This window comes from Oncorhynchus masou, chromosome 8 (genome assembly GCF_036934945.1).
Source record: "Oncorhynchus masou masou isolate Uvic2021 chromosome 8, UVic_Omas_1.1, whole genome shotgun sequence".
Taxonomy (NCBI): Eukaryota; Metazoa; Chordata; class Actinopteri; order Salmoniformes; family Salmonidae; genus Oncorhynchus; species Oncorhynchus masou.
Window position 1 is genome coordinate 39,808,396 of NC_088219.1, and position 13,723 is coordinate 39,822,118.

Here is a 13,723-nt window from a genome sequence, read left to right on the forward strand (position 1 = left end):
TATGTGCGTGGATCTCTGCATTTGGGCAAGACTGAATAAGATCTGTAAACCAGACAAAGGAGTCCCTTCCCCACCAATCAAAACATCCCAAAACCCTGTACTGTTGCTCCACCTTGTCAGAGCTAAGGCTGAGGAGAGACTCGACTACCCGGGATGGATTGAGATTTGAAAGCAGCTTCCTTTGTGATGATGTCTTGTAGGTGAGTGAGAGCGAGATGCAGTTCAGAAGTGTGTGAGAGAGTGCGAGAGAGAGACATAGTTCCCCCCAGTCTTTGTAGTTAGGTCAGACACATTCAGGTCAAGCCAACGCTTACAACATCACACAAGAATCCTGCAGAGTAGAAGACCAGAAAATGGCTTATATATCCCCCAATGTCTAGTTTGAAATCGCGTAGGCTACTTTTAAAACGCTTTATGAAGCACCGACACTGTCGTCGTTTTGCCTGATCGTCGACAACACAAAGCTCTACAGTCTCCATAAATAGCCGAGCATCTGTTGGAGCAACAGTGAATATTTAACGACCAATCGAATGAACCGCTCCATGTGAGACACCAAAACATGGCACCAAACGCACAACTCTTCTCCCATCAATGGCTTTATAAAACAAGGATTTTACTGTTGACTGTCAACACACCTACATTGAGACATCTCTCCCAATCAAGGCCATTACACTGAAAAGATAACAAATAACACTCAAAGCTTTAAAAAAGGGCTCTTTGTTTACGGCCATCAAAGCTGTGCAGACAGAGATATACTTTATCCCTCTGTCTCCATTGAAATGCATTCATTATCCAAGTCATTTCTCATTCCAAACTTCAGCCTTCAGGAATTTGCTGCATTTGAAAAGCAGCAAGTGATACGGTCTGTATTCTTAGTGTCCCAGGGTGCATTTGCATGACACGGTTTGTATGGGCGTCAGGTTGCATCGTGACTTCCCTTGGACTCAGCATCTCGCAATACGGATTAGCATGAGGTTTATCATTCCTTTATCATTTGGGTGAAGACGGTAAGTCAAGAAGCCCAAACCAATCCTATGATGAGCATTGCTGTGTAAATGAGGCGGGTTAAGTCCTGTAATTGTCTCCATGTAGCTACAGCCTGTGGCCTGTGTTTGCACAGCTCTGTAATCATGTAATGGCCCTGCTGTGCCACAGGAGTGAAAGGGGCCATTAGACCACGACGAACACTGTACTCAGGAAAAATGGCTGGAATGTACAGACAGAGGGACTCATTTCCCTTTTCAAGGAGGGAATCCCTGTTCTATCCAGAGTCTGAATCTCTCTGCGTCGCGAGGATCGAAATCTAGGCCAAGTCCAGTGGTTCCAAATGAATCAGTTGATTACAGCATGGTGTTTTGCAACAGTTGCCGTGCGTTGGAATCCTACATGGGTCGTACTGAACTCAATACATGTGAAAGTTGCATTGGAAAAAACAACCATAACTCCGCGAATGCTTTGGGGTGGACAGAACATGATGCAGCTACCTTTTCTGTGAACTTGTGTGAGAGATCGAGGAAATCCCTGTGATGTTACAGGGAGAGAGTGACATTACAGGAAATGAGCGATTAGGCTAGGTAATAACCCAGAGCTTTAGAACCAGTTCGCTAAGAACCAAGGATCAAGTTTGAAAGTTTGCTTAGCTACCCAGACTCCTTGCTCTGGCCAAACGCTATGCCACGCCCACAGATGTCAGCTCCTTCTCTGCAATGAGTCAGTATCTGAATACATGTCCGACCCTTCACCAAATGCAAATACATTCAGCAAATACATTCAGGGACGTCTGATTGGTTCAGAACCCGATGGGTTGGGCCTGAGCCCAAACACACGAGGGTAAAGCTTTGACACTGATTCGTTAGACCACCCCTCGTCACCACAGACAACTAAAAGATGGCAATCTCAGACTAAAGTATGTAGCGAACCACAGAGCAGCAGAATTTAATGTGAGGAGTCAGGCTTATGGAAAGCCTAGGAGGTTAGAAAAAGTCACGCAAAAAAAAGAAATAAAAAAAAGAGCCCAGTAATAGGGAATAGGGTGCTATTGCCATTAATAAAAGAGAGAAGTGGGTTTTGTCCAAATCACGAGGGTTAATGGAACATCATTCCGTCTCTGTCATGTACAGTTCAAGTGCTGACGCCTGAGGCTGCTACGTCAACAACTTGGTGGAGAAAAAACAACAACACGTATGCTGCTACCACTAACAGGAAGTGAAGACAGAACAGGTCTTCAGATGTCTCCTGTCTGACTGTAACATGCAAAAGAGTAGCAGAGCCCCATAACCATTAATAACTGGTAAATCAGATATTTCTATTAAAATCTGCCCAATCGTCAAGGCAAGTTTTCCTTAGCAATGGTTTGGGACCCAAAGTGGGCCCTGGGCATGTGATAGGTGGGTTGCATGTAATGAGAATGCATCTATAAAAATCACACTATTCCTTCTTAATGCGAGTTGTTGGAAGAGAATTTGGGTCACAGAAGGACAGTACATTTTCCATTTGGGTATTAATCTAAAAAATAATAAAACTTTAAACTATTGGAGGCTGTGTAATCTGACCCAAGTTCTGTGTTCAGAACCTCTACCGTGAGCAAGTAGTAAATGGTGAAAACATGAGCTTCGGGCCGGAGACCCGATTTGTGGAGGCGCACCAGTCAAGATGCGGAGAGGAGTAGAGCAGGATACTGAGCAGCAGAGAGGAGGCAGAGGTCAAGGAAAGGAAGAGAAGATTAGCTAGAGGAGGAAGCATGAATACATATCTGGTTCTGACAACAGCCATAACACGAGAGAACACATTCTCTGTCTCGGTCTCTCTTTTTCTTTATTTCTTGCAGTCTAACTTTTTCTTCCTGTTCTTGCTCTCCCTCTCTGCCGACACGGGTTTGATGACAACTCTCTCACTATGTTCAGTGACTGGTGTGGGTAGGCTATATGCTACCTGAACTAGTTGTGCAGGGGATCCCAAACTTCAGGCTGTAAACCCCATTTTAAAATGGTTTGTACCCCACCATGTAAAATAATTGATGTAATCAAAAGGCCAATGTAAAAAATGAAAAAAATTGGGGCTATGACAGTCTATTACAAATCAGTCTGGCAGTACCTCAATCTGAAGGAAGTATGGTTTGATGTGACTGAAATGCATCTGAAAACCTATTGGAAAGAAGATCAGCAAGCAATAATTTTGTATTATATTTTGTGCAAAAAAATGATAATGATTGATGTTGCTTTTTTTCCCCCAGTCTGATTTAGTGTGTGGTCTGTCCACTCTGTTCTAATGAGGTCTGCACGGCTTGAGGGAAACAGAAGACAAATACTTGTTCCTGAGAGCCTTATCTTTCAGTGACGGGGCCGTAATATTTTGTAGCTTAAAACCTCTTGAAGCGGGCACTATTTTTATGTTTGGAAAAATAACGTTCCCATAGTAAATGGCCTATTTCTCAGGACCAGATGCTAGAATATACATATAATTGACAGATTAGGATAGAAAACACTTAAGTTTCCAAAACTGTCAAAATATTGTCTGTGAGTAGAACAGAACTGATATTGCAGGCAAAACCCTGAGAAAAATCAAACCAGGAAGTGGCTTCTATTTTGAAAACTCCATGTTCCATAGCCTCCCTTTGCTCCATTTAAAGGGATATCAACCAGATTCATTTTCCTATCGCTTCCTCAAGGTGTCAACAGTCTTCAGACATAGTTTCAGGCTTTTATTTAGAAAAATTAGTCACATGAGTTTTGCTCGCGCAACAGAGTTTGGATAGGTATAGCTTTTCCCCCTCCCACTGTGAAAGACATTTGCGGTTGATATATTATCGATTATATATTTTAAAAACAACCTGAGGATTGATTATAAAAAAACGTTTGACATGTTTAAGTGGACATTACAGATATTATTTGGAATTTGTCTGCGTTGTCGTGACCGCTCTTTCCTGTGGATTTCTGAACATATTGCACCAAACAAACAGAGGTATTTTGGATATAAAAAGAATCTTTATGGAAAAAAAGGAACATTTGTTGTGTTACTGGGAGTCTCGTGAGTGAAAACATCCGAAGATCAAAGGTAAACGATTAATTTGATTGCTTTTGATTTTCCTGACCTGATTTTCCTGACTAATTTGATTGCTTTTGATTTTCCTTTCCTGATAAGTGTACTTAATCTTTTGTCATGTGATCAATAAACTTACACCAACGCTTGGATTGCTGTCACTGTAAAGCATAAATTCTAAATCTGAGACAGATTTTTGCAATATTGCACTTGTGATTTCATGAATATTAATTTTTTTGTAATATTATTTGACTGTGCTATTCAGCGGTTGCTGATGACAATTATCCCGCTTAAGGGATGGGTACCGTCAAGAAGTTATATTACCTAAAATGCATTAAAAACGGTGTGTTTACAGTCACCTAAACAACAATCAGTGTCTCTGCATTGAATTGTCAAATATGTGTTTAATGTTAAAAATCAATTATCCCGCTTAAGGGATGGGTAGGGTCAAGAAGTAAAAACGTTCAAAAGATAGTCACATTTGTAGGAAGAAAACCAAAACTCTGGTTATTACAACCACACCTAGCGGCTACCGGAGGTTCCTACCGTAAACCTGTTTTTTGGGGGTTGTTTTTTTGCACGATCCCATTTGCAAATCAGATCGGGTCACGACACTTAGTTTGGGAAACGCTGTAGAGGGATCATCATTTCCTGGTTGGCCATGAATCAAAAGGAAGAACAATCATCACACAGGGAGTCACTGCCTTGTTTGTCAAAGGGAAGGCTTTCGGTCTGTCAACTTAAAACTAGTGATAAAACAACCTCTGAGGTAAAGCAACATGATGACCACCAAGCTTATATAGAAGCAGCCCAGAGTGGTTTATGGATGATATGAAACTTCAACACTATTCAGAGCAGTAGGAGCAGACAAGGGAAGGCCTAGACAATATCCATGTAGGCACTGCTAAAATATAGAAAGTAGGTAATTGTCCAGCCTAACAAATGGCATCACCACCATATTCTGTCGTGACACATTTCTCTTGTCAATTAGCCTATATGGGGAAAATAACACACACTGACCTAAACCTGAGCTCTGTTGGGAGTCTGGCTTGGACACATACTTACGTAAGGTCCACGGCATATCCCCCCCCACCCCACCCCACCACACACTAGCAAGCACAAGCAAGCAAACACACGCAAGTATCGGCAGAAACCAAATCCGGGGACAGCAGACTTCCAGTGGGAACAGATTCACTGCTTCAAATTCCTTTAGCAGGGTAAGGAAAGACACTTGCCGTTTGCACAGTCAGAATCTATAACCAAAAAGTCTAGAAAGCCCTCACACTAATCCATCAGGCAAAACGGATACAAACTAATTCACCTGAAATGTATCCAGCCTGTCCACCACACGCTGTTGCTAGCCAGTTGGCACATTCAGTTTGGTCATTCATGCATTGATTCAAACATGTAAATATTCAACATACAGATAAGTCTTGGGCCTAGTATAAAATGCAAGGTAAACCAGGTGCCACGTTATTTGCCAGTTCCTTCCAGATAAGCAGCACAGCTCCGTCTGTCGTCTCCCATTGCATGTGGCCTCTGCCTTATCGACCGTGCATACAGTGACAGGGCACAGTTCATTTGTGTATCACCCATGTTCATGCATTCAAACAAGAGGCTTCAATGTTGGATGCAGATTAGGTTACACTACACAAAGGTAACTCAGTGAAAGAGTCAGGCTAAGACATACACAGGCTCGTTCTACCTCCACATTGCTGCTGTGTGTTGCTTGCTGGATGTGATTCAAGCAATTGAAAAGCCGTCTAACAATTACGTCGGCAATTCACACCTGCACACACACTTTATCTTGGCACATTTCTTCCACCCACTGTTTGTCTGGTTAATATCGAACAGTGTTGAGGCCAGGCCAGGCACCCTCCTGCAATGGAAAATGCACTGGAAGGGAGCATAGGGAAGAAGTGTGTTGGGATTAATGTTGTCATCACAGAGGAGCTGCTGCTGTTCTGAAGCTTATAATACACAGGCATTCATCAGCACAGTGCACCCCCAGCATTCAACCTGGATCTCAAACAGCCCTTTCCTCCATTTCTTTCTCCACCACATGTTCGTTGCGTAGGTCTTTTTCGCTCCCCTATTTCCATTTCTCACTCTGCCTTTATTGTCCTTTTCTGGCACTCTTTCATCTCCCGCTTTTTCCCCTCTCTCTCGTGCTTTTCCTCCTTGTCCTTTCTCTGCTCTTTCTGCCTACCTTTCTCTCCCACTATCACTCTCTCTCAGCAGCCCAGCACTTAGCCAACAACGAGGCTACACTTCCCTGTTTGAAGTTAAACAGTGGCTTAAGAGGATTCATTGATCTCTGGAGAAGCCGGCTGCGTTTGATGTTCTGTTCTACACTTGATCCAAGCAACGTAGTGCAGGTATTTGTTGATTAAAAAAAGGGAGCGAGAGCGCCAGGAGTCTAAAATGTGCTATTGAAACACCAACATTGATGAAAGGGACAAGGAACTCATCAACCAATCAACCATCCAAATGTTATTTATTTAGAAATCTTCTCTTGAAGTGCTTCACAGTGACCCGGCCTACATGAGTCTTCCATCCTCATATTGGCCTGAGCCATGAGTCTACTCTTTTGCCAGAGTGTTTGATCTCCCGTACAGCCTCATTCATTAGGGCTGGTGGGGCTCTGGAGAGGGGCCGACTGGCAAGCAGCCCCAGTTCAACTGGGCACTCTGGAACAGGCCTACATGGAGAACCTCTGGCCCGGGCAGACAGGCTAATTTCAGCTGCTGCCCCAGTTGCAACAGTAACATTTCTGTAGTGTAGACTACAGTACCATCTGCCTGGATCACTACAGTACCATCTGCCTGGATCAGACTCCGTGGGCGGCAGGGAGGGAAAGGCAGAGAAATGGTGCATGGCACATAATCCTGTTTTGGTCCAAAAGAGAGTCAGCTGTTTCACTTGGAATGGGTCACAATAATAGAAATAGCCTTTCTCCAGACCTCAGATAAATGAATCAGGCCTGTTACTAGGAAAAAACCTGTTTGGTCAGTAATGAATGACAGGTTTGGACCGGTTCTTGACAAGATGTCAACCAGGCAAGTTATTGACTAAATAGATGTTTTTTTTTACTTAACCATTAATTAACTAGGCAAGTCGGTTAAGAACACATTCTTATTTTCAATGACGGCCTAGGAACAGTGGGTTAACTGCCTTGTTCAGGGGCAGAACGACAGATTTTTATCGTCAGCTCGGGGATTCAATCTCGCAACCTTACAGTTAACTAGTCCAACGCTCTAACCACCTGCCTCTCATGGCACTCCACGAGGAGACTGCCTGTTACGCGAATGCAGCAAGCAGTCAAGGTAAGCAAGGTAAGTTGCTTGCTAGCTAGCATTAAACTTATCTTAGAAAAAACAATCAATCATTATCACTAGTTAACTACACATGGTTAATGATATTACTACTTTATCTAGCGTGTCCTGCGTTGCATATAATCGTTGCGGTGCGTATTCGTGAAAAAGGACTGTCCTTGCTCCAATATGTACCTAACCATAAACATAAACGCCTTTCTTAAAATCAATACACAGAAGTAATTATTTTTAAACCTGCATATTTAGCTAAAAGAAATCCAGGTTAGCAGGCAATATTAACCAGTTGAAATTGTGTCACTTCTCTTGCGTTCATTGCACACAGGCAGTGTATATGCAACAGTTTGGGCTGCCTAATTTGCCAGAATTTTACGTAATTAAAGTTAAAGTTATTAAAGTTATTACATTGAAGGTTGTGTAACGTAACAGGAACATTTAGACTTCCACCCGTTAGATAAAATACAGAACGGTTCCGTATTTCACTGAAAGAATAAACTTATTGTTTTCAAGATAGTTTCCGGATTCGACCATTATTAATGACCTACGGCTCGTATTTGTGTGCGTTATTATGTTATAACTAAGTCTATGATTTGATAGAGCAGTCTGACTGAGCGGTGGTAGGCACCAGCAGGCTCGTAAGCATTCATTCAAATGCCACTTTCGTGCGTTTTGTCAGCAGCTCTCCGCAATGCTTCAAGCATTGCGCTGTTTATGACTTCAAGCCTATCAACTCCCGAGATTAGGCTGGTGCAACCGATGTGAAATGGCTAGATAGTTAGCGGGGTGCGCGCTAATAGCATTTCAAACGTCACTCGCTCTGAGACTTGGAGTGGTTGTTCCCCTTGCTCTGCATGGGTAATGCTGCTGGCTATTGACGATGTGTTTCTGGTTCGAGTCCAGGTCGGAGCGAGGAGAGGGAAGGAAGCTTTACTGTTACACTGGCAATACTAAAGTGCCAATAAGAACATCCAAGAGTCAAAGATATATGAAATAAAAATGGTATAGAGAGAAATAGTCCTATAATTCCTATAATAACTACAACCTAAAACTTCTTAAGCGGGAATATTGAAGACTCATGCTAAAAGGAACAACCAGCTTTCATATGTTCTCATGTTCTGAGCAAGGAACTTAAACGTTAACTTTCTTACATAGCACATATTGCACTTTTACTTTCTTCTCCAACACGGTTTTTGCATTATTTAAATCAAATTGAACATGTTTCATTATTTATTTAAGGCTAAATTGATTTTATTGATGTATTATATTAAGTTAAAATAAGTGTTCATTCAGTATTGTTGTAATTGTCATTATTACAAATAAATATATTTAAAATACATATATATAAAAAAAAAAAATACATATACATACATACATACATACATACACATATATATATTTTTTTTTTCAAAGGGGTATCGGCTTTTTTTGGTCCTCCAATACATCGGTATTAGCGTTAAAATCATAAATCGGTCGACCTCTACACTGAACACTCCGAGAGCGAAACACTGTGCACTTACGAAAAAGCCAATCTGACAACCCTGAATTTACGAACGCCCAGATCGCACTCTGACATTTTTTGTAATGTCAGGTGAGTTGAATCAACAAATCACAGCACATATTGATGGGTACAGCTCCTTCTTTTACTTCCTGCTTTGCTCCTATGGGTACACTCACAATGGCCGCCAGTCCACCCATTATACCATCAAAACCACAGGGTTTTGTGCCATTTGAACAGTTATTATAGAAAGCTGGCAAATTACCATCATCCAAAATTACACGACCATCACAGCCCTAAAGCATCCAATCCAGTGTTTCCCCTATATGCATTCAGCAGCTGTATGTAGATATATAGGTTTGTGTCTGTGTCCTCAGACAAGTTTGCTGTCACTCAGTCAGAACGCGCACCGGCGGTTCATCGTTTTCCTCTACCCACGCCCGCTTGTTAGATATTATGGACATTAATAGCTTGACGATCATCCTATGGTCCTCAGACACTTGCTCTAAAGATGTACCTTACATGAATAGCCAATCACTGCAAACAGTTCATGATATTGCTAACAGGAGGCAACAACAATCTAAATGATCAGATCAAAACATGTGAGAAGTGATAGGGTTAAATCATGACGCAAAGTGAGTAGATGGAGAAATTGTATATCAGGAAAATTGCCCATATCCATTACGATACTTGTCCTACTCCTCGCCATACCTCTAGTAAAGAAGTTGGGTGACCAAGTGTGGATGAGTGCATTGAATGATTGATCTCCATCAATATGACCTTTTTGACTTGGGCTGGCGTCATCGCCTCGCTATTACAGCCGTTATTAACAGCCATTCGACCCACTGACTAATAAGCTACCATCTCACTAACTATACAGAGGCTTATAAATCAAGTTCCTCTTGGGCCGCAGCTATAAACAGTACAGTTCGCAATCATGCAAGGACGGAGAAGGACGACAAGACATGGTCTGCTGTAACCATTTTCTCACAGGGCCTGAGAGGCTACAGTACTGTAGCATGGTACAGTACAGTATATGTACTCCACAAACATAACCATTTCCTACAGGGCTAACTTCAGTTGAACATGAGGCAGGTGCTAGTTAACCTATCAACCACCAAGCAGACTATTGGCCACAGATTACATGTCTACATTTGACTGTTATCAAACACAAAATTACCCCTTGCTGCCGACCAGTGGGGCTTGACACTACACAGAGTCAAGGTGACAGTAATCAATAGGCTTTAGATAGTGAATCGATAAATAGTCATTATGGTGTTTATATACAGAGGCTTACACAGATAGCCTTCCACTTCAAGTCACAGTGACCATTGATTTACCTTTATCCCACAAGTCAAATGATCATACAAATAGACATCCTTATTTCTCAACGGAGAATCTATATTTCAAAGAAACACACCGAATGGTCTACTAGAGGAACACATAATGCAAAAACGTGGGATGGGGTCAGTTTGCAATTAGGTGGTTTGGCTCTTGAAAGCATTTTTAAACCTCCTGCGACACTAGGTTTTCTGAACGAACTCGGCCTACATCGCAAAGATTTTTAGGCGACAGCGGTATAGCATAAGCACAGGTTCTCCTTGCAATATGTCTACCCTGGGCTTGGTTATTAGCAGAGAGCTTAACCACGACACTGTGTGTTGATTGATGAGTGTGTCGGCGTGTATTAAGAGTGTGTAGGTTGGCCCACATTTGCATTCGAGTGGTGACATCCTCTTCCTCTTGGTGATCTTACAGATCCATGACGATCAGTTTTCACTACCTGAGAACAGTAGACATGTTTTGCATGAACACACCAGCAGAAAAATCAGAGTAAAACCTGACAAGCGTCAACAAGAGCAGTATCCCACCCTGTTCTCCTGGCGGCCAAAAGATAGTGCACAATTGACATGTTGGCCGATCAAACACAGGGTAGGAAGCTCTTCTGCATCACTCAAAGCAGCGTCATGTTTCCTCTCAGAGAGGGGAGAGCGTAGTTTTATCTCAGCCCTGATTGTGTTGATCCCCTTTTCAAACAGCTGCACGCATCACAAGCGGTGGCGGAAATGAAAGACTTAGCAACCGGGAGTCTTGAATCAGACCTCTTTAAGTGAGCTATCACAGAAACTAGAAAGTCCCCCTTTCCAGGACTTGTTGCATATTCCACATGCTTGACAAAGCTAAAGTTAGACCAGTAACCAAGCAAGGCTATCTAGGATTATATAATCTTTGCCCGATTCAGTTTAGTCTTTTCCCAAAATCCTTTCTTCCCCCATTTAGTTTTTCTAGGTTTCCGTTTCCCCCATTTTAAATTTTTTTTTGCACTCAAAAATCACACTTATAAATAGAAGAAAAATGAACAACATTGGATGTTCTGAGTCTACAACAATGCTTAAACCACATCAGGAGACAACGTTTGAGTAGGGATGTGACAAATAAAATAAAATGGACCAGTTCTCCATTAAAAAGATAACAACACATCAATTGCATGTCAAATCCTATTGTGTGGTATGACCGCTAGGGGGAATGACGTCATGCCGCAATTATACAGTAGACAACATCTGGAATCTGCATTGGGCAAGCGAAATCTTGTCACAGACATCCGTTGATTCATGTTAACCATAGCATTCCTTCCATTTATTATGTGCATTAGCGACTAAAAAACAATAAATAAACCTAGCCAGGTGATCAGTTATTCTCCCTACATTCACTCTTTCCTCAGTTACTTGTCTCTTAATTTAGATCCAACCACTCATTAATTGAATCAGATGGCTCTTTCATCACAAAATCCACTGATATTGCCAACTACTTTAATTACTTTTTCATTGGCAAGATAAGCAAACTTAGGCAAACTCAGCAACAAACACTGACACTACACATCAAAGTATATCTGAGCAAATTATAAAAGTCAAGAAATGTACTTTTGAATTCCGTAAAAGTCCGTGTGGAAGATGTGAAAAAAGTATTGTAGTCTATCAACAATGACAAGGGGTCTGACAATAGATGGAAATTACTGAGGATAATAGCGGACGATACTGCCACATCTTCAATTTAAGCCTACTAAAAAGTGTGTGCCCTCATGCCTGAATGGAAGCAAAAGTCCTTCCACTACCCAAGACTAGTAAAGCCCCCTTTACTGGCTCAAATAGCTGACCAATCAGCCTGTTACCAAACCTTAGTAAACTTCTGGAAAAACATTGATTGACCAGATACAATGCTATTTTACAGTAAAAAAATTGCCAACAGACTCTCAGCACGATTACAGGGAAGGACACTCAACAAAGCACAACACTTAGCCAATCATCAGTCATTTGTGTAAGAGAAATTGATGATAAAACAATTGTGGGAGCGGTCTTCTTAGACTTTAGTGCAAATTTTGACATTATTGATCATAGTCTGCTGCTGGAAAAACTTGGGTGTAAAGCCATAACACCACCTGCTATAATGTAGATAAAGAGTTACTTGTCTAACAGAACACAGATGGTGTTATTTAATGAAAGCCTCTCAAACATCATCCAGGTAGAATCTGGAATTCCCCAGAGTAGCTGTTTAGGCCCCTTCCTATTTTTACTAATGACATGCCACTCAGCACTATAAACGTCAGCTACTAAAGTGCCTGAAAGATGGGGAGAGGTCTATCCATAACAAAGCGCTGCTCTGCCTTAACAACAACACTACTAACATGGTAGGTCCTACAGGTCCTAGTTTTGTTGCAACTGGACTACTGTTTCGTAGTGTGGTCAGGTGCACATGCATACGCACACATTGTGATATTGTTGAAAAAAAAACGTAATTTGCAAAACATTAACATTATTTCTGATTTGTATTCTCAACTCACCATCATATAATGTGGTGCTATGAAAGTAAATTGCAAATTAGTCTGACAATGTATCTTACTTCACGACCACTAATGAAATGGGTGTGCTTTTTTATTTTATTTATTTTTTAATTCCCCCCTTATAATTTTCCCCTAATCCGACCACCCTCCCCTAACTTGAATAAACTAAATGGACAACAACACTTAGGCTTCTATTTCAAACATATAGATAAATTTGTCCTTTGTTTGTTTTTTGGTCCCATCCTTTAGCTTCCCTCAACCCCTCCCATCTATCTATCTCTGAAGCCCACCCAGTTTTGATTTCTAATTTGCCATAGTTTTATCAACTATGCCGTTTCAAAAGATCTGAACCTATATACATTTCACACACAGTATATTTTTTACATTCGTTATCTTGTTATTTTTAGTCCCACCCTTCAGCTACCCTCAACCCTCCATCTCTGAACACCATGCAGTTTTGATTTCTATTTGCAATATATTTTTCAGAGATGGGTGTAATTGATGCATGATGCGCCAGAGCTTCTCAAAGTCATGGGGTTTGGTCGACAGTGCACATCATCTCTCCTGTCACATACAGCATGGATCGATATTTGTTTTTAATGCAGAAGAGAGCACTGAAATTGCGTACCATGAGTTTTAATGCGCAAAGGGAGATGGCACAGTATTCCCAAAACCCCTCCATAGATACCCATGAATGTGTTGTCTACAGCATTTGGTCACGACAGCTCGATCTGCTTCTCGATGACTGGCATTTCAACAGTCAAGATCACAGTCAAAACGATTTCGCTGATCTAGATTTTTTTTGTAGTTCCCCTGCATGTTTGCGCTCAGTTCATTCAATTCCCAAATATGTCTGTTACATAGGCAAGGAGACACATTTTATTTTAATTACACAGAAAGTCTGTTTTTTTTACTTCCATTGCGAATGACAATAGTCCTGCTCTCAATTTAAACAATCTTACTAACAAACCCCCTCCGAAAACCACCAAGCCTCAGTGTGAAATAGAACATTGTCATGGT

The 13,723-nt window shown here is 41.4% G+C and overlaps 1 protein-coding gene across 5 annotated transcripts in view; it reads right to left on the minus strand.

Moving 5' to 3' along the window:
• LOC135544658 (erbin-like) overlaps positions 1-13,723 on the minus strand; it is a 119,872-nt gene that overhangs the window by 78,627 nt on the left and 27,522 nt on the right. The window lies entirely within an intron of this gene.